A 20,167-nucleotide genomic window follows, 5' to 3' on the forward strand; every position below is an offset into this window, starting at 1 on the left:
TGTTGACACAAAATGTGACACACTATATCTCACACACAGCAAGCCAGAAAGCGTGGCTTCAATCGGGTTCCCGGGTGCTTCGTGGTCCGAAAATGTGCCAATCAGTTTGACCTGAAAAAACTAACAAGGGATAAAATAATTAAATGCCAAACCGGAACATGTCGGGTGAGACTAGACAGTTCCATATATACGGCCCTGAAGCCACTTACAACGACATACAGCTATAGGAAGCTGTCTACCAACGAGTTTATAAACCATTCAGCTAATCGTAAGATGAACACACGTAAATATTCGATTGCCGAATGCATGTGCATGGGAAGACATGCTTGAACAAGTGAAATTAATTATGAGTTAATGCATAACCAAGCTCAGCAGTTCAGCCGAGTTGAGGTCCATGAAGAAGGAACATGCAAATAAATATGATTAAACTAATCTAAAACCTGCATCTGCCGCACGACACCTAGTTTCGTTAAAGTTTAAACGTAATTAACATGCACGAACCCACGACATGTGACAATCCAGATTAAAATAATTCAGCCATTATGAGCATGTTATCTATTTGCAAAGGTAATATGAAAAGCAATGATCATTGAAGCACGAATAAAACCATAAGAGAGAGCCAAACAATATCAATCTAGATTGGGCAGAAGTGTGTTACAAATATATAAAGTATTTAAAACATGTAACACTGGATAACTTAATGAATCTATTTAGATTTGCCGTATCTAATAGAGCCGATAACTATCTTGCTTTCACTAAGCATATTGAGTAAACGCCTGTCGCACGGTATCTACCCAAAAACAAAGCATAAGCAAAGACTTCTTGATTGTCAAGCAAAGTTCCGCCGCACGACCATTGAAAACAAACAAGACTACTTGCATCACGTCTAAATCCACCACATGATACTAAACATGATAACAAGGTTGTCGGAACTTACGGAGGTCGACGGATCGATGACTCCTCTTGAAGAACTCGACGACACAACAAAAGGACTCGAAAGTTGGCACGGGGCCGGTTGTATTGATTTGGTTGTGAACCCGATTCCTTGCCCTAAACTCTCAGAGTCCTTTATTATTACAACTTTCATCTTTTCGATCGGCCTCGCCTGCCATCTTCTGCTTTCCCAAATGGAGTCACCGCCTTCTGGAGTAACCAACCACACAAGCATTTAGCCGACCGCTTGTTTTGTTTGCCGAATACCCTTCTTCCCGCATGCGAGTCCACCTGTCATCCTCCAGAATCGACCAAAATCCAGTGTTAACAAGTGGCCTTCAAGGCACTAAGTCAAATCTGTCAGCAGCATGGGGATGCACTCACCGGCAGTGCCGCGGGTATGTTTCCTTGGATAGATCCATCCACAGCAATATGGGAACAACGCAACCAAAATGCATTGATAAGAGATCAGGATGAGCAGGGCCAATAGCTCTAGTCCCGCTATGAGTGCCATGTTTATGGTAATGAAGAATGTTTTGTACACGCTAGGACACCAGGGATTTCTGGTAGGAATCATACACCACTTACATGGACAAGCTCATGAGAGCTGAAGCCGTACAACGTAAGCTCAAGAAGTGTGTGCGTAAGCATAAGAAAGCAGCAAGTAAAGCTCGATGGGAATCTGACCAGGCCTATGCAGCTTTGGGCAATCTCCATGCCTAGATGGAGCAAGTGGATCAATAGAGAGCAGCAGCCCAGGAAGCAAGAGCTGATGATCAAGCATTGCTTGTAGGACTGCGGGAGCAGTTGGAGGCCACCCATGCCGAGGCGTCCATAGCTACGCACCAGCGAGATGCAACAAATAACCATGCCACTGCAATAAGGATAGAATGAGACAGACACCGTTCCATGAGTGCCATGCAGGACCATGCTAAAAGGGACTTGCGTCAGCAGCTTACACAGGCTCAGCTTCGAGTGATGGACCTTCAGCATGAGGTGCACTATCTGAACAACCAGCTGAACCCAATCCTTGATGGGGAAGAAGATGGTCCTAATATGGAGGAAGATGAAGATGAGGATGAGGAAGAAGTGGAGCCAGAGGAGGGAGATGATCCTATCTCTAACCTCGATAGTGATCATGATGAGGATTATATTGCTTAGTAACTAGTGGAAGCACTAGATGTATCATCGCTAGTTATGTAATGGACCAGTAGTTTGAATTTAGTGTTGGTGATTGGACTATCATGTAATATTGGTATTTGCATGTTATCGCATGTTTGGTTGAACACTAATGCAATTACAGTTCATCTTATCGATGATCATAATTTGAATGTTAACGTACTATGAGTCTGATAAGTGATCAAATTGGTGGGGTCATGTTGCGAGAATGAATTATTATGCCTCTATTTTTATTGTATGAATTGGAGATTCTCTCTAGTAATTTTAGTTTGACATGATTATATAATTCATCTGCAATCTCCGACATCATCCAATAATCACCTATTGTTGCAACTTTACAGATACTCGCACCCAGTGTAGGAGCTAGCAATAGCCATGATGGCAACGACTGATGACTTACCACCACCGCCACAGCCATCTACTCAAGAGTTCTTTGCCCGATTCTTGGGAAGCCAAAGAATAATGGAGGAAGCTCTATGCCTCATTGCGTAGAACACAGCTCGTGCCCACCCTCACCAACAGGGGCCAGAGCCAAACCAGCACAGTACCTTCAAGGAATTTCTAGATACAAAGCCTCCTATCTTCAAGGTGGCAGAGGAACCGCTACAGGCGGACGAGTGGCTCAACACCATTGAGCAGAAGTTTTGTTTGCTAAGGGTCACCGAGCACTAGAAGGCTGAGTATGCGTCCCATCAGTTGTAGGGACCGACATGGATTTGGTGGACACATTTCTTGTCCTCTCTACCTGCTAATGCGCATGTAACATGGGAGCAGTTCAAGTTGGCCTTTCGGGGACATCACATTCCCCTAGGCCTAATGCGCATGAAGGCGGCTAAATTTATGAGGCTCACACAAGGGACAAAGACCCTTACAGAATACATGCATGCTTTCAACAACCTGTCTAGGTATGCCCTAGGTTTTGTTGATACCGAATAGGAGAAGATAGAGAGCTTCAAGCGGGGCCTGAGCGCAAAACTGATGAAGACCATGGCCAATTCCAAGTGCACCACCTATAACGAGTTTATTAGTGATGCTTTGACCCAGAAAAACCATAATAACATGCATGCGGCAGCTAAGGGCTGAAAGAGGGCAATTGAGGCAGGTGCCTTCGGATCTTCATAGTCTAGAGCTCCTATCATAGCTAGGCCATAGTTCCGCCCACCTGTACCTAAGTTCAGGCCTCCACCACCAAAAGCTTCGAACAACAGGCCTCAAAAAATGTTCTGTAAGGCATTCACTATTGCCTTACCTAAAGGAAATGGCGGTCAAGGAAGCTCCACAGGGCCTAGGAGCAATCAACCTTGCTACAACTATAATCAAGTGGGTCATTGGGCCAAAGAATGCCCCCACCTGAAAAAGAATGACTAATCAGAATTAGAACAATCAGAGATAGGCAAACTCAAGGGCACGTCCTGGATACGTGCACTATACCGCTGTTGAGGAAGTGCCCGCTGGAGAAGTTGTCACGGCTGGTATATTTCTTGTCAACAAGCATCCCGCTATTGTTTTATTTGATTTAGGAGCTTCTCATTCTTTTATGAGCCAAACATTTGCATCTAGACATGATTAGAAAATAATTGAAGTAAGCAAGGATGGTTATAATATAAGTTCAGCTGGGGCTACTATTTCTACAAATAAGATAGTCAGAAATGTGCTCATCTCTATACTAGAGAGGGAGTATACAACAGATTTGATAGTATTGCCCAGGTTGTCCATAAGTGTAATCTTAGGCATGAATTGGATGAAGGATCATGGTGTTCTCATTGACACTAGCACTCATACTATTATGTTGAGAGAACCCTAAGGGAGGAAATGCTTTTCTAGTACCCCTCTCCCGAAATTTTAAACTCCAACACTTAGCTTGTGCTATCCAAACCACTACCCTTTGTGATATCCTAGTGGTTTGTGAGTTTCTAGATGTATTTCCAGAGGAGTTACTAGGTTTACCACCTGATAGGGATGTGGAATTTAAGATTGAGTTAGTGCTAGGTACGGCACCTATCTCAAGAAGGCCTTATAGGATGCTACCAAATGAGTTAGCTAAACTTAAAATTCAGCTACAAGATCTATTGGACAAAGGTCTCATTCAACCTAGTTCATCTCCATGGGGATGTCCAACATTATTTGTGAAGAAGATGGACAAGTCCTTGAGAATGTGTGTGGATTACAGACCACTTAATGCTGTGACCATTAAAAACAAGTACCTATTGCCTCGCATCGATATCTTGTTCGATCGGTTGGCGAAGGCAAAGGTATTATCCAAGATTGACTTGAGATCAGACTATCATCAGATAAAGATTCAGGCTAGAGGACATACCTAAAACTGCTTTCTCCACTAGGTATGACTTATATGAGTATTTGGTTGTCTTTTGGACTAACGTATGCTCCTACCTACTTCATGTACCTGATGAATTCAGTATTCATGCCCTGAGCTTGACAAGTTCGTGGTCGTGTTTATCGATGATATATTAATTTATTCAGAGAACGAGGCAGATCATACAGAGCATCTGAGGATTGTTCTATCTAGGTTGAGGGAGCATAAGCTTTATGCAAAGTTTAGCAAGTGTGAATTTTGGTTGAGCAAGGTACCTTTCTTAGGTCATATCTTATCAAGAGATGAAATCTCTATAGACCCATCGAAGGTACAAGAGGTCATGGATTGGAAGGCCCCAACTTCGGTTCATGAAGTTCAGGAGTTTTCTAGGGTTAGCAGGATATTATCGTTGTTTCATCCTAGATTTCTCCAAGATAGCTAAGCCCATGAATAGGCTACTTTAGAAAGATGAGAAGTACAATTAGGACACCAGAATATGAAGCAACTTTTCACACCCTCAGAACTCTATTAACTATAGCTCCTGTTTTAGCACAACCCGATATTGAGAAGCCTTTCGATGTATTTTGTGACGCATCAGGTATAGGTTTGGATTGTGTGCTCATGTAAGAAGGAAGAGTTATCACATATGCTTCTCGACAGTTGAGAAAACATGAAGTCAACTACCCCACACATGATTTAGAACTTGCTGCAGTTATCCATGCATTGAAGATATGGAGACATTATTTGTTGGGCAATGTATGTCATATATATACTGACCACAAAAGTCTCAAGTACATCTTTACCCAACCAGAGCTGAACATGAGATAGCGAAGATGGCTAGAGCTGATTAAGGACTACAATTTGGAAGTGCACTACCATCTAGGGGAAAGCCAGTGTTGTAGTCCGATGCACTTAGTCGAAAAGCTCATTGCAACACTATGGAAGCATTGTTGGATGATGGGTTTAATTTGTTACATCTTGTTGTACTGCACAATGTCACTATCAGTTGTTCACTTAGAGCAAAATCATAGAGCTACAGAAGACAGATGTAGGCATAGTTCACATCAAGAGAAAGATGCAAGAGCAAGAAACCAAGCATTTCAGATTAGATGAAAGGGGTGTGCTATAGTTTGAGGAACGACTTGTGGTACCAAAAGACCGTGAGCTTAAGAATCAAATTTTAGAGGAAGCTCATTCGTCCAAATTGTCTATCCATCCGGGTAGTGGCAAAATGTATCAAGACTTAAAGACCCATTTTTGGTGGACTAAGATGAAGAAGGAGATTGCAGCCTATGTTGCTAGGTGTGATAACTGTGGTAGAGTAAAAGTTGTTCATATGAAATCTACCGGATTACTTTAGCCATTGTCTATTCCAGGTTGGAAATGGGAAGAAATCAGTATGGACTTTATCACAGGCCTTCTAGTAACACAACGAGGTCATGATTCTATATGGGTCATTGTAGATCGCCTCACCAAGTCAGCACATTTTATACCGGTGAACACAACAGATCGCGTAGTGAAATACGCCGAACTATATGTTTCTCAGATCATGAGATTACATGGAGTACCCAGGACCATAATCTTAGATCGAGGACCACAGTTCATAGCTCATTTCTAGAAACACTTGCACCAGGGTTTGGGAACTAAATTGATTAGAAGTTAGGCATACCATCCACAAACTTCAGGACAGACAAAGCGAGTGAAACAAATCTTAGAAGATTTATTAAGAGCTTATGTTATATCTTCCAAAGGTTCATGGGAGAAATGATTACCTTTAGCTGAGTTCTCCTACAACAATAGTTATGAAGCAAGCATCAAGATGGCTCTGTTTGAAGCCTTGTACGACAGAAAATGTAGAACTCCGTTGAATTGGATTGAGCCCAGTGAAAGAAGATACTTTGGTATCGACTTTGTAACTGAAGCTGAAGAGCAAGTGCGTATTATCCAACAGCATATGAAGGCAGCTCAATCCAGACAAAAGAGTTATGCTGATAAAAGAAGAAGACCATTGACTTTTGAAGTGGGTGACTATGTATACTTGAAAGTGTCACCCATGAAAGGGGTGAAGAGATTTGGAGTGAAAAAAAACTTGCGCCAAGATATATAGGGCCATACAAGATTATGGAATGGAAAGGGAATGTCGCTAATAAATTACAACTTCCACCAGAGATGAGTGCAATATTTGATGTCTTCCATGTCTCTCAGTTGAAGAAATGTCTTTGTGTACCTAAAGAAGCTATTGCACCCACCAACATAAAGCTTCAATCGGATTTGACCTATGAAGAGAAGCCAATCCGAGTGTTAGAAGAGATGGAAAGAGTAACATAGAGTAAGATCATTAAGTTCTATAAGGTGGTGTGGAACAATCAAAGTGAACAAGATGCCACGTGGAAATGAGAGGATTATTTATGAGAGGTTTATCCCGTCTTTTTCCAAGAATGGTAGGTCTTGTAAATCTCGGGATGAGATTTTTATAAGCGGGAGGGGTTGTAACACCCTAGGTGTTCAGCTTGCATAATTTGGCTTGCATTGCATGAGCATGAGCATCAAGCATTCATATTTAAGCTTTTACATTTGAAACATGTGATTGAAACATATGAAACATGCTTGAATATTTTATGTTTCTTTGTATATATGCATATGATCATGAGTGAATACATGTAAATGGTTGATGCGAGTCACTAAAACATCTTAGCTATACTTAGGATGACTAGTGAAACAATGTTCATGAAGATCACTTTGCATGATCAAGTACTTAAGTGATGCTATGCATGTTGACCTGGAAAGCTTTATGGGCAACCCATGTATGAAATGATTGTGTGACCTTATCAATAGCTTGAACATGTTTAGAGTGTCATTATGAGCAACTTTGGTATTCATGGCTAGGGCTAATTTGGTCACTAAGTCATAGTTCAAGTATGAGCCATCATTTGAATGTAATGGGTTTGACCTAGTTTGAACTATATGATAGAGACTTTGCATGGATGTGTGCACTAAAGTAAAGTTGTAGTGTTGGATGAGAGGGACAACTTTTATTTTTGGGTCATAGGCTAGTTTAGCTCCTAACATACTTAAAAATTGCTCACAAGAATCAGTATTTCATTGGTTTCAGCACTTAGGAACATTTTTCTAAGTCTTGCGTGCTTGCAGTTTGACGATCACTACTTTGAGTTGATTTTACTCTCTATCCATTGCAAATTAGACCTTGATTTCTAAAGGAGTTTTGTAGCTGGTACTTAGGGCTACGAGTTTTGTTTAGGTTGTTTGCACTAACAAGCTATGGATTAGGAGTTTTATCGCTGTCAGACCACGTCGTCAGGCTCGGTTCGGGGCTCTTAATGGCCAACTCGTTCGGTCTTCAGTGGCCGACTAGCAATAGAGCATGGCCTCCGCGTGGTGGAAGTGAAGCCGCGTGTCACCGCTGGTCTGAGCAGCCAGGCCACATTCAGCCACAACGCGCCTTCATCATCCCCAGCACTCGCCCGCTCCATCCCCACGCTCTCATTTCGCTCTCTGCCTCTTCCTTCGCCCAACCGCAGCAGCCACAGCAGCGGACAGCACCGCCATCACCATTGCCGACCACCTCACTCGCCTTGCGCCACGTCACATCGCTTCTCCTCCACCACAGCAGTGCCATTGCCACCTCCACCGTAGCACCGTGCCACCTCCGCCGAGCACCGCGCCACCTCCACCGAGCACCGTAGCCACTCCACCGTCATCCTAGAGTCTCACCACGCCCACATTGCTTACTAACCAGTGCCCAGTAAGTCGTCGTGGCCACACCGCCTCCGACTGCCTTTCACCGTAGCGGTTGGTGCTCTAGAACCGCTGTCGTGTGTAGCAGCTCGTAGACTCATTAGATCGAGTCATCGTGGTCACCGCCAGGTGTAGCGCCGTCGTCCTGCTCTGTCATGCCACCACTACCACCGCCGCCATGCTTAGCTCCGGCAATAGGTCCGCTTGTCAGCTCAATAGGTGCGGGAGGTCATGGGGATCATGGTTGGGTCAGTGCCGTCACCGGAGAGGGTCGCCGTCGGTGAATCCCGATTGTTCCGTGCCACGCTTTGTATTGCCGTAGCTGACGTGTGGGGTCGACTGAACCGAGGGCTCTAGCTGTCTGTGACTCGATGGAGAAAGCTAGTTCATCTGTTTTCAGATTTGATGCAAACTTAAAAAAATGAAATGATAAGTGGAGTTGTAGAGATCCAAATCTGGTGAACCAAATTTTTGTTGTATTCCTTAGGAAGTGTAGTTTTTTTATAAAAATATGAAATATGCATTTTCTGGTATTTTTCATGGTGATTTAAATATAGTTAAATGAGTGCTTTTTGTATGCTTACCATTTTGTAAATTAGATATCTTGAGCTAGAAAAATGATAAAAAATATGATTCTAATTTTGTGGGTTTTGTATTGACATGCTCTAGCTAGAAAAAATATATAACCTGTTGCTTGACAGTTTTCTATATGATTTTCCATTTTCACTAAAATAACCCTTGCTAGCTTGTCATTTTTGCATAGGATGTTATACATGTGCAAATGGTATGAAATTTCCACAGTAGCCTATTGTGAGCATTAGTAGTCTACTATAATTTTCTGAGAATTTATTATGCACATTGGGTATATGTTTATTATTTAACCTAATTATCTAGTTAAATTAATAAAGGCATTTAAATGAATAGTTTGGGATTGGACATTATGATTTCTTGAGTGTATGTGATGTCCTTGAACTGTTGGTATGATTGGTGAGGTCGAATTTGGAATAGCTATATGCAATAGAAATATCGTTGCTTTATAATTCGGGTGAGAAGAGTTTTCGGATAGATTCTGTGGTTTGATATGTAGCATAGCAAGAATGATGTTTGCTATAAAAATGGTTAATAACAAAGTTGTAGGTAACTTCTTTATATATCTTGTGTCAAAATTTTAGGACAATAAGCCAAAGGGTTTAGGAGTTATAGCTGTTTAAAATTAGTATTCCGAAATGCTCGCTCTCTAGAATTTCTGGATAGCACTGGTTTGATTGTCTATTTTGGCTAAGATAGATTGCGAATTAGCTTTTGGAGATCAAATAAGAGTTGTAGACAATTTTATAATCTTTCTAGAAAGTCCAAGATCACAACATTTGGATAAGCAGAAATTCTGTTGTGAGTAAAACAAGTAGCTACTATTTTGTGGTATAGTAAATATATTGTTGAAGTGTTTGATTAAGTAATCAAGAAGAGATATGCACATACTCAGTAAAATGTGATGCACTTGTTATTACTTTAACACCATGCTGTTAAGAATACTTACAAGAATACATTCATCATGTATCATCATACTATACTTATCAGCATGTATGCATTCACAATATCTTATGCCATATCCATGCATATAGGATCGACAGAGGAGATAACGTTGCTGGAATTCAACCAAGGAGAGGAAGGGGACCAGCAGGAGATTCCTCAAGCCACAGCTCCCAAAGAAGAGGAGCAGACCCTAGAAGAGCTTCCGGAGTGCCCTGACCACCGCCCCACTTCCTTTCTGAAAGGCAAGCCCCGGAGCATTCTAAGTCTCCTAGTATTTTACAAAATATTACTCGAGTCCTTTATGAGTGATGCATTAGGTTATAAGAGTTGATTGGAACCCCTTGATGCATATATTTTCCTTGTCCAGAAATATACCTTTAATTCTATGTAGGTCTAGGATCGAATATATGCTTAGTCATGCTTAGACCGGTAGAAGTCGGGTGATTTCCTGTCACCTGCGAGATATAGGTAGATACTGAAGCACGGTTGGCTATATTTGCTATCATGGAAAAGAACCATGGGGCAATGTAAATCGAGGCTGGGTGGAGTCTATGGTAGGTTGACTCATGTGATTACGTCTGTGCCGATTAAGGACCATACCGTTGTTGGACCTTTTGACAAGATTAAACGCATGCCTATCACTTAGCTAGCCGGATAACTCGTTTCGACCGCGAAGCCGAGTAGCTCAACTCAGGCTAGGCCTTGCTCTATAAGAGTGCACACTCTGGATGGTAGTAAGGATGTGCGGGGAGCCAGACTGAGCCCAAGGGTAGGCTGGGCCTGAACGTCCTGGCATTTGGTGTCCCTGATTATGCGGCACATGGCGAACCCATGAAATGTGTACTTGAGTTGTACCAAAGGTGACCTAAGGCTACCATGGCTGGTAGACCTAGGTTTGTGTTAGGAATAAATTCCCAGCTGGTTGAAATCGATTCGAATCACCGTCTCTGCCGGATAGTGAGAAACTTGGCTAGCTCCAACCTTGTAGTAATTATATTATGGAATATGATGGTTCAGATAAACATGAAATTTCTATACCTGCTATGGTTACTATTGTATGTTCCTAAAATGATTTACCACCTGTTTAGCACAGGATAGTTGCTAATTTAGAGATGGATAGTCATAATTAACTTGATAACAGAATCAGAATTGTATAACTAAGTTAATCGCTTCTTACGCAAAATGTTGTCAAGCTACAACCACTTATGCTTCATCTATCTTCTTTGGTTCAATGGATGACACAAATGAGAAGTGTTCACAAAATGATGCCAATCTTGATCTTGTTTGTACACCTCTTGAAATATCACCAATGATAATGTCCAATGGATGATTTCTTGCAATATTGGCTAGTGGGAGGATTGGAACTTGATTGCTTGCACTTGCTTGATCATTGGGTTGAGATGATGTACTAGCCACTTGATCTTGTTCATTGTTATGAGAGCCACTTGCACTAACTTGATTTATATCATCTTGCATATTTGAGTTAGAGAGCACTTGCACTTGATCATCTTCATTATCATTCACTTGCCTAGGCCTTAATTTACCAATATCCATGTTCTTCATGGTATTTGAAAGTTGAATGCCTCTAACATCTTCCAAGTTCTCATTCTCTACTTGTGAACCCTTGGTTTCATCAAATTCAACATCATAAACTTCCTCAAGAGTAACACTATCCAAATTCCAAACTCTATATGCTTTGCTTGTAGTGGAATAACCAAGTAGGAATTCTTCATCACATTTCTTGTCAAACTTGAACAATCTTGTGCCTTTCTTCAAGATATAACATTTGCAACCAAAGACCCAAAAATATGTAATGTTGGGCTTTCTACCATTCAAGAGCTCATATGGTGTCTTCTCTTTCAATCGGTGAAAATAGAGGCGGTTGCTACAATAGCAAGCCGTGTTGATAGATTCGGCCCAAAAAGATTGACTCACATTGTACTCACTAAGCATAGACCTTGCCATATCAATGAGTGTTCTATTCTTTCTCTCAACAAGGCCATTTGATTGAGGTGTGTACTTGGCCGAGAATTTATGTCTAATTCCAAATTCATCACACAACTCATCAATTCTAGTGTTCTTGAACTCACTACCATTATCACTTCTAACTCTCTTGATAGTTGTTTCAAACTCATTGTGAATGCCCTTGACAAATGATTTGAATGTTGCAAATACATCACTTTTGTCCACTAGAAAGAATACCCATGTATATCTAGTGTAGTCATCCACTATCACAAATCCATATTTGTTTCCACCAATACTAGTGTATTGAGTTGGCCCAAACAAGTCCATGTGCAATAACTCAAATGCTTTACTAGTGCTCATCATGCTTTTCTTGGGATGGGTGTTTCCAACTTGTTTACCGGCTTAACAAGAGCTACAAAGCTTATCCTTTTCAAACACAACATCTTTCAAGCCTTTAACTAAGTTATGCTTAACCAATCTATTCAATTGCTTCATTCCAACATGACCAAGCCTTCTATGCCATAACCAACCCATGCTAGACTTAGTGAACAAGCATGTAGATAATCTAGCTTCACTAGCATTGAAATCAACCAAGTATAGATTCTCATATCTAAAACCTTTGAAGATCAAATTAGATCCATCTACACTTATGATCTCTACATCATCTATCCCAAATATGCATTTAAATCCAAGATCACATAATTGAGCCACGGATAGCAAATTGAAATTCAAGCTCTCTACTAGCAACACATTGGATATGCTTATGTCATTGGATATTGCAATCTTACCAAGCCCTTTGACTTTGCCTTTGTCATTGTCACCAAATGTGATACTATCATAACCATCATTGCCTTTGGTGTTGATTGAGTTGAACATTCTTGCATCACTGGTCATGTGTTGAGTGCACCCACTATCAAGAACCCAATGCCTTCCTCTAGCTTTGTAATTGACCAACAAAAGAAGATCAATTCTTTTTAGATACCCAAACTTGCTTGGGTCCTTGAAGGTTAGTCACTAAGCTCTTTGGTACCCAAATGGCTTTCATCTTTGAGCCCATCCATGGTTTACCAATGAACTTAGCCTTCACACCATTTGTACCCTTAGTAAGCATACATCATGAATCAAGCTTAAGGGAGGATACATTAGTATTTTTGCTCTTGTTTTTGCACTCTTGCTCTTTATGACCAACTTGCTTACAATTAGTGTAAAACCAACCATTGTTCTTCACAAAACTAGTCTTGTGAGGAGCAAAGGTCATCTTGCCTTTCTTGGGGGTATAGCCCAATCCCTCTTTATAGAGAGACACTCTTTGGCTACCCAAGCACATAAGCAAGCGGTCCTCACCACCATAGGCCTTAGCCAAAGTGTGAGTGAGCTTACTAACCTCCTTCTTGAGGTTCTCATTCTCAACCATTAGTGAGACATCACAAGTGAGACCATCACTACTAGATGAGGTGGAAGTAGATGTACTACAAGAAGGATTAGTAGGAGCAACAATGATAGGTATAGATAGTGATGTATCAATTAAATCACAAGTTACACCTACATCACAAGTTTCAACATGCTTCTTTTTATCTTGTTCACTAAGCAAAGTGGAATGAGCCTTTTCAAGCTTTTTGTGAGCCTTGCCAAGCTTCTCATGGGCTTCCTCTAGCTTCTCATGAGTTGCATTGAGCTCATCAAGTTCTTGCTTAAGGGCTTTTACCTCCTTATTCAAGCTCTTGCATCCCCTTCTCTTAATGTCAAAGTGTTCTTTAGCATCTTCTAGCATGTCAAATAATTCATCCTTAGTAGGTTCATCATTATCACTATCACTATCATTTTTATTTTCATGTTCATTATCATCATATTCTTCATCACTTTCATCATCACAAGATTGTACCTTAGTGGCCTTAGCCATGAAGCATGATGAAGATTCAAAGAGAGAAGACTTCTCATTTATAGCAATGCTTGCAAGAACCTTCTTCTTGGTGATCTTGTTGTCATCACTATCATCATCATCATCACTTGATGAAGCATCACTATCCCAAGTGACTACATATGAACCACCCTTCTTCTTCTTGAAGGCCATCTTATCCTTCTTCTCTTTCTTTTCCTTTTTGTCCTTCCTCTTGTTCTTCTTGTTGTCATTATTATTGTCGCTATTGTATGGGCATTGGGCAACAAGATGATCTTTGCTTCCACACTTGAAGCACCTTCTTGACTCTTCTTTGTTCTTGGATGAAGACTTCTTTCTTCTAGCACGATAGCCCTTCTTCACCATGAACTTGTCAAATCTCTTGACAAATAGAGCCATCTTCTCATCATCATCATCATCCCATGAATCATCATCCTCACTTGATGTTTCTTGCTTAGCTTTGCCCTTGGATGATGTGGCCTTGAATGCCATGCTCTTCGTTTTGTCATCCTTCTTCTCATTTTTCTTCTCCCTCTTTTCTTCCTTCTCATCATCATCACTATAAGCATCATCGGTCATGATGTCTCCCAAGATTTGGTTTGGTGTCATTGTGTTCAAACCGGTCCTCACTAGCAAGGTGACCAACATGCCAAATCTTGCGAGCAAACATCTCAAGAACTTATTGGAGAAGTCCTTGTCCTCTATCTTCTCACCAAGTGCTTTGAGATCATTGACAATCACTTCCATCCGATAGAACATGTCTGACACACTCTTATCTTCCTTCATCTTGAAGCTTGCAAACTTCTCTTTAAGAATATATGCCTTTGCACCCTTCATGGCTTGAGTGCCCTCAAATGATTCTTCCAATTTCTTCCAAGCTTCATGAGCCATCTCAATATTTTTGATTTGCTCAAATGTTCTCATATCAATTGCATCATGAATAGCACTTAGAGCAATGTCATTATTTTGGAGAAGCACTTCTTCGGCCATGGTGGGATTTTTTAGATCCTTAATCTCAATTTTGGTTTCTACCACCTTCCACATATTTCTATTGATTGACTTTATATGTGTGGTCATCTTTGACTTCCAATAAGAATAATTTGAGCCATCAAATTGGGGTGGCTTCTTGATGTTGTTGATTTGAGCTATTTTAACACCGAAGGTTGTTAAGCCTCAAATAACGGTGACCTCGGCTCTAATACCACTTGAAAGGTCCTAATGGCTAGAGAGGGTGAATAGCCTAATAAAAATTTCTACAACAATACTTAACAAAATGGTTAGACAATTATGAGGCGAAGCAAGTGTTGCGCTAGCCTACTCAAAATGCAAGCCACCTACCACAATTCTAGTTTAGATAGTGTCTATTCACACAAAATCTATGACACTACCTTATGTTAGTGTGCTCCCAAAGGCTAACTAAAGAGCCACACCAACCAACCAACCAAGCTCTCAGAACTAGCTACACTAAAGAGCTTGACAACTAGTTTGTGGTAATGTAAAAAGAGTGATCAAGAAGGTTATACCGCCATGTAGATGAAGGAACCAATCAATCACAAGAGTGAATAACAATGAAGACCAATCACCTCAGAATCAAAGGATGAACACAATGATTTTTTACCGAGGTTCACTTGCTTGCCGGTAAGCTAGTCCTCGTTGTGGTGATTCACTCACTTAGAGGTTCACGTGCTAATTGGCTTCACACGCCAAACCCTCAATAGGGTGCCGCACAACCAACACAAGATGAGGATCACACAAGCCACGAGCAATCCACTAGAGTACCTTTTGGCTCTCCGCCGGGGAAAGGTCAAGAACCCCTCACAATCACCACGATCGGAGCCGGAGACAATCACAACCCTCCACTCAACGATCCTCACTGCTCCAAGCCATCTAGGTGGCGGCAACCACCAAGAGTAACAAGTGAATCCTACAGCAAAACACGAATACCATGTGCCTCTAGATGCAAACACTCAAGCAATGCACTTGGATTCTCTCCCAATCTCACAAAAATGTTTAATCTATGATGGAAATGAGTGAGAGGACTTTTGCTAAGCTCACAAGGTTGCTATGTCAATGTAAATGCCCAAGAGAGTGAGCTTGAGCTGGCCATGGGGCTTTCAATAGCAGCCCCCCATGAAATAGAGCCGTTGGCTCAATATTGGGCTGACTATGCGTTGACCGGACGCAGCAACGGACGCTGCACTCGATGCTCCATTCATGAATACTAGACGTGTCTGGTAGGTTGACTGGACACGTCCGGTCTCTCCTAGACCATCACGTGTCTAGTTCAAGACAAGGTAGTCATTGCTGCCCACACTTTCATGCAATCGGACACTCAGACCGGACACAGAACTACAAATGACCGGACGCCGAGCCGCCGAGTCTGGTCGAGTCCAGTAAGCCACCAGGGCCGACTGGACGCATCTACTAGAAACTAACCGGACGCTGAGCCTCAGCGTCAGGTCAAGTATAGTAAGCATCCACGCTCGACTGGACGCATCTGGTCACTCCGGACCGGACGCTACCAGCGTCCGATCAACTGCACTACCGAACACCGACCATGCATATTCATACTGGACGCGTTCGGTGTGGTGACCGGACACGTCTGGTCACACTATGCAGGTCAGTCCTGAGCCACATACTAGACATGTCTGATCTCCATATCGGACGTGTCCGGTCACTCTGTGACCAGCGCGACTAACTTGTTTTCAACTCTATCTTCTTCACCCTTGCTCAAATGTGCCAACCACCAAGTGTATCACCTTGTGCACATGTGTTAGCATATTTTCACAAACATTTTCAAGGATGTTAGCACTTCACTAGATCCTTAATGCATATGCAATGAGTTAGAGCATCTAGTGGCACTTTGACAACCGTATTTCGATACGAGTTTTACCCCTCTTAATAGTATGGTTGTTGATCCTAAATGTGATCACACTCGCTAAGTGTCTCGATCACTTAAAACAAAATGGCTCCAATAATTTATACCTTTGCCTTGAGCCTTTTATTTTTCTCTTTCTTCTTTTCCATTCCAAGCACTTGATCATTACCATGGCATCGCCATCTTCATGTCATGATCTTCATTTGCTTCACCACTTGGAATGTGCTACCTATCTCATGATCACTTAAAAAACTAGGTTAGCACTTAGGGTTTTATCAATTCACCAAAACCAAACTAGAGCTTTTAGACACCTTGAGGTACACATAATCCCCAACTTCAAATTCCAAATGCCTTCTTCGCTTGTTGGCATATGCTTTCTGCCAACTCTGAGCTGCCTTCAAATGACTCCGAATAAGAATGACTTGCTCTCGAGCTTCCTCGATGAATTTTGGCCCAAAGTATCCACGATCTCCCACTTCGACCTAGTTGAGTGGCGTCCTACACTTCCTTCCATATAGAGCCTCAAAGGGTGCCATGCAGATGCTTTCTTGGTAGCTATTATTGTAAGAGAATTCTACTAGCTTCAAGCAGGCCTCCCACTTCTCATGGAAAGAAATGGCACAGGCTCTCAACATATCTTCGAGCACTTGATTTACCCTGTCTCGGTTTGGCCGTCAGTCTAGGGGTGATAAGCTAAGCTATGGAGGAGACTTGTCCCAAGACACTCCTAGAGTTGTTCCCAGAAGCGAGAGACAAAAAACTGATCCCCTATCAGAGATGATTGTCAGTGGAACTCCATGTAGAGTCATAATCCGATCCAAGTACAACTCAGCATACTGTCTGGTAAAGTATTTAGAATTTACTAGGAGGAAGTGAGCGGACTTGGTGAGGCGATCCACAATGACCTAGATAGAGTTATAACCCTTGGTTGTGCGGGGTAAACCCATAATGAAATCCATAGAAATATCTTCCCACTTCCAAACCGGAATGGGCAAGGGCTACAAATATCCTAGGGTACGCAGATGATCTGTCTTAACTCTACCACACGTGTCGCATTCGATGACATACCGGGTGATGTCCAGCTTCATGTTGAACCACCAGTACAAGGGACGCAAATCGTGATACATCTTGTTACTGCCAGGATGAATAGACAGTTTTGAATGGTGAGCTTCATTCAAAATTTTTCTTTTCAGCTCTTCATTGGATGGAACCACCAGTCTATCCTTGTATCTCACGCCCCCTACTCATCAATGCTAAAGTGAGGGCCACAACCTTTGGCCATCACTTTCCTAATGTGAGGAATCTCTTCAGGGTCTTCCTTCTGTTCCCGAATAATCTGCTCTAGCAATTCTGAGGTCAATGCAATATGAGCTAGCACCTCTATGTGGTTGAGAGACAAAGGTATTTCCTCAACCTGATGTGACTTACGGCTCAAGGCATCTGGCTACAACATTGGCCTTTCCTAGGTGATAATGGACTTCCAAATTATAATCCTTTATCAACTCTAACCATCTCCTTTGCCTCATGTTCAGCTCAGACTGAGTAAAAATATACTTGAGGCTCTTGTGATCAATGAAAATATGTACTTTGTTGCCCAACAAATAGTGCCTCCAAATCGTTAGACCATGGACCACAGCGGCCAGCTCTAAGTCATGAGTGGGGTAATTCACCTTGTGCTTCTTCAGTTGGCGCAAAGCATAAGCTATCACACGCCCATCTTGCATAAGCACACACCCCAACCCCATCTTCGAGGCATCACAATATATATCAAAGGGACTATCAATATTTGGTTAAGCCAACATAGGAATAGTGGTCAGAAAAGTCTTCAGAGATTGAAAAGCTTCTTCATAAGTTGGGCCCCAATCAAACTTAGCTTCTTTCTAGAGCAGCTTGGTCATGGGCTGGGTTATCTTGGAGAAATCAGGAATGAAACACTGATAGTACCCAGCTAGACCTAGGAACTGATGGATTTGGTGCATAGACTTGGGAGATCTCCAATCTAACACATCTGCACCTTGCTGGGATCTATAGAAACGCCTTCAGGTGTCAACACATGCCCCAAAAACTACACTCGATCTAACCAAAACTCGCACTTGCTAAATTTAGCATACAGCTTGTGCTCCCTTAGGCGAGTCAGTACTATCCGAAGGTGTTGGGCATGCTCTTCATCATTCTTGGAATAGATTAGGATGTCATCAATGAAAACTACCATAAACTTATCTAGCTCCGGCATAAAAACTGAATTCATCAGGTACATGAAGAAGGCAAGAGCATTGGTGAGACCAAAAGACACCACTAGGCACTCATACAACCCATACCCAGTAGAAAAAGCTATCTTTGGTATATCATGTGGCCTGATCTTGATCTGATGATAGCTTGATCGGAGATCAATCTTTGAGAACACCTTAGCACCAGCTAATTGGTCAAACAAGGTATCTATGCAGGGCAAGGGATACTTGTTCTTAACTATTACCACATTAAGGGGGCGGTAATCCACACACATCCACAAGGTGCCATCCTTCTTCTTCATAAAAATAGCCGGGCAACCCCATGGTGAAGAACTAGGACGGATGAAACCTTTGTCCATTAACTCTTCTAGCTACTTCATTTCAGCTAGTTCTCTTGGAGCCATGTGGTACGGGCGTCTGGAGATGGGAGCAGTACTAGGCTCAAGCTCAATGGAGAATTCTACCTCATGGTCCGGTGGAAACCTAGGAAGATCTTTAGGGAAAACATTTGGGAACTCACATACTACCAGAATGGAGGTAAGATCAGGAGCAGCTTCAGCATGGGCAGTAACAGGTAAGACTACATCTGAGGGTACAATAAGAGACATCCTATCCTCAGAGGAAGGAAGTCATAACTCCACACTTCTCTGCATATCCAACACTACCCCATATACCCGCAACCAGTTCATTCCAAGAATAGCATCAATGCCTTGCCTAGGCATGACCATGAACTATAGGCAGTAAGTGTGGGTGGCTAATACCAAACTTACTGTATCCGTGTGGGTATTGATGAACAATTGTGAACCCGCAGTATGAATCTTATAGGCATACGGTATAGCCATAAGTGATAAGTTGTGCCGTTCTACAAACCCCATGCTCAAAAAGGAATGTGATGCACCAGAATCGAACAACACCAAAGCTGGATGGGAGTCAATGGTAAATATACCAGCCATCACTGTCTCCTGCTACAAAACCTACGCAGCATCTATGAAGTGCACATGGTCGGATCTGCTGGGCACTTTCTTCTTGATGATGGTCCTCTTGATAAGCCTAGAATTTGTGGATGGTTGAGCTGACTGAGCTGGCTGCTTCTAGGGATAGGCCCAGGCATAGTGGCCATCTTTGCCACACTTGAAACAAGCACCTAGCTTGTTCCTGAACCCCTAACGAGGTGGGACCTGCTATCCCTAAGACTGCTAAGGCTGCACCTACTACAGAGGTGCACAATACTGCATAGAGGAAGCTTGCAAAGTCTGCTGGGGTTGCTAGAATGAAGGCCCGCTGGATGGTTGATAGGGCCCCTGCTGGACAACCTGTATCTTCTGTGTGTGAGGGTGGCTAGAGGATCTAGCTACCACCCGCTTCCTCTTCCAATCAGCCTGGGACTCTCGCTGAAAACCCTCCATAGCAATGGCGGTGTTCATCAGAGCCCCAAAGGTCTGATAGTTCACTGTGTAGAGCTTTTCCTGAAGGAGGGGAGCTAG

Source organism: Miscanthus floridulus, chromosome 5 (genome assembly GCF_019320115.1).
Source record: "Miscanthus floridulus cultivar M001 chromosome 5, ASM1932011v1, whole genome shotgun sequence".
NCBI lineage: Eukaryota > Viridiplantae > Streptophyta > Magnoliopsida > Poales > Poaceae > Miscanthus > Miscanthus floridulus.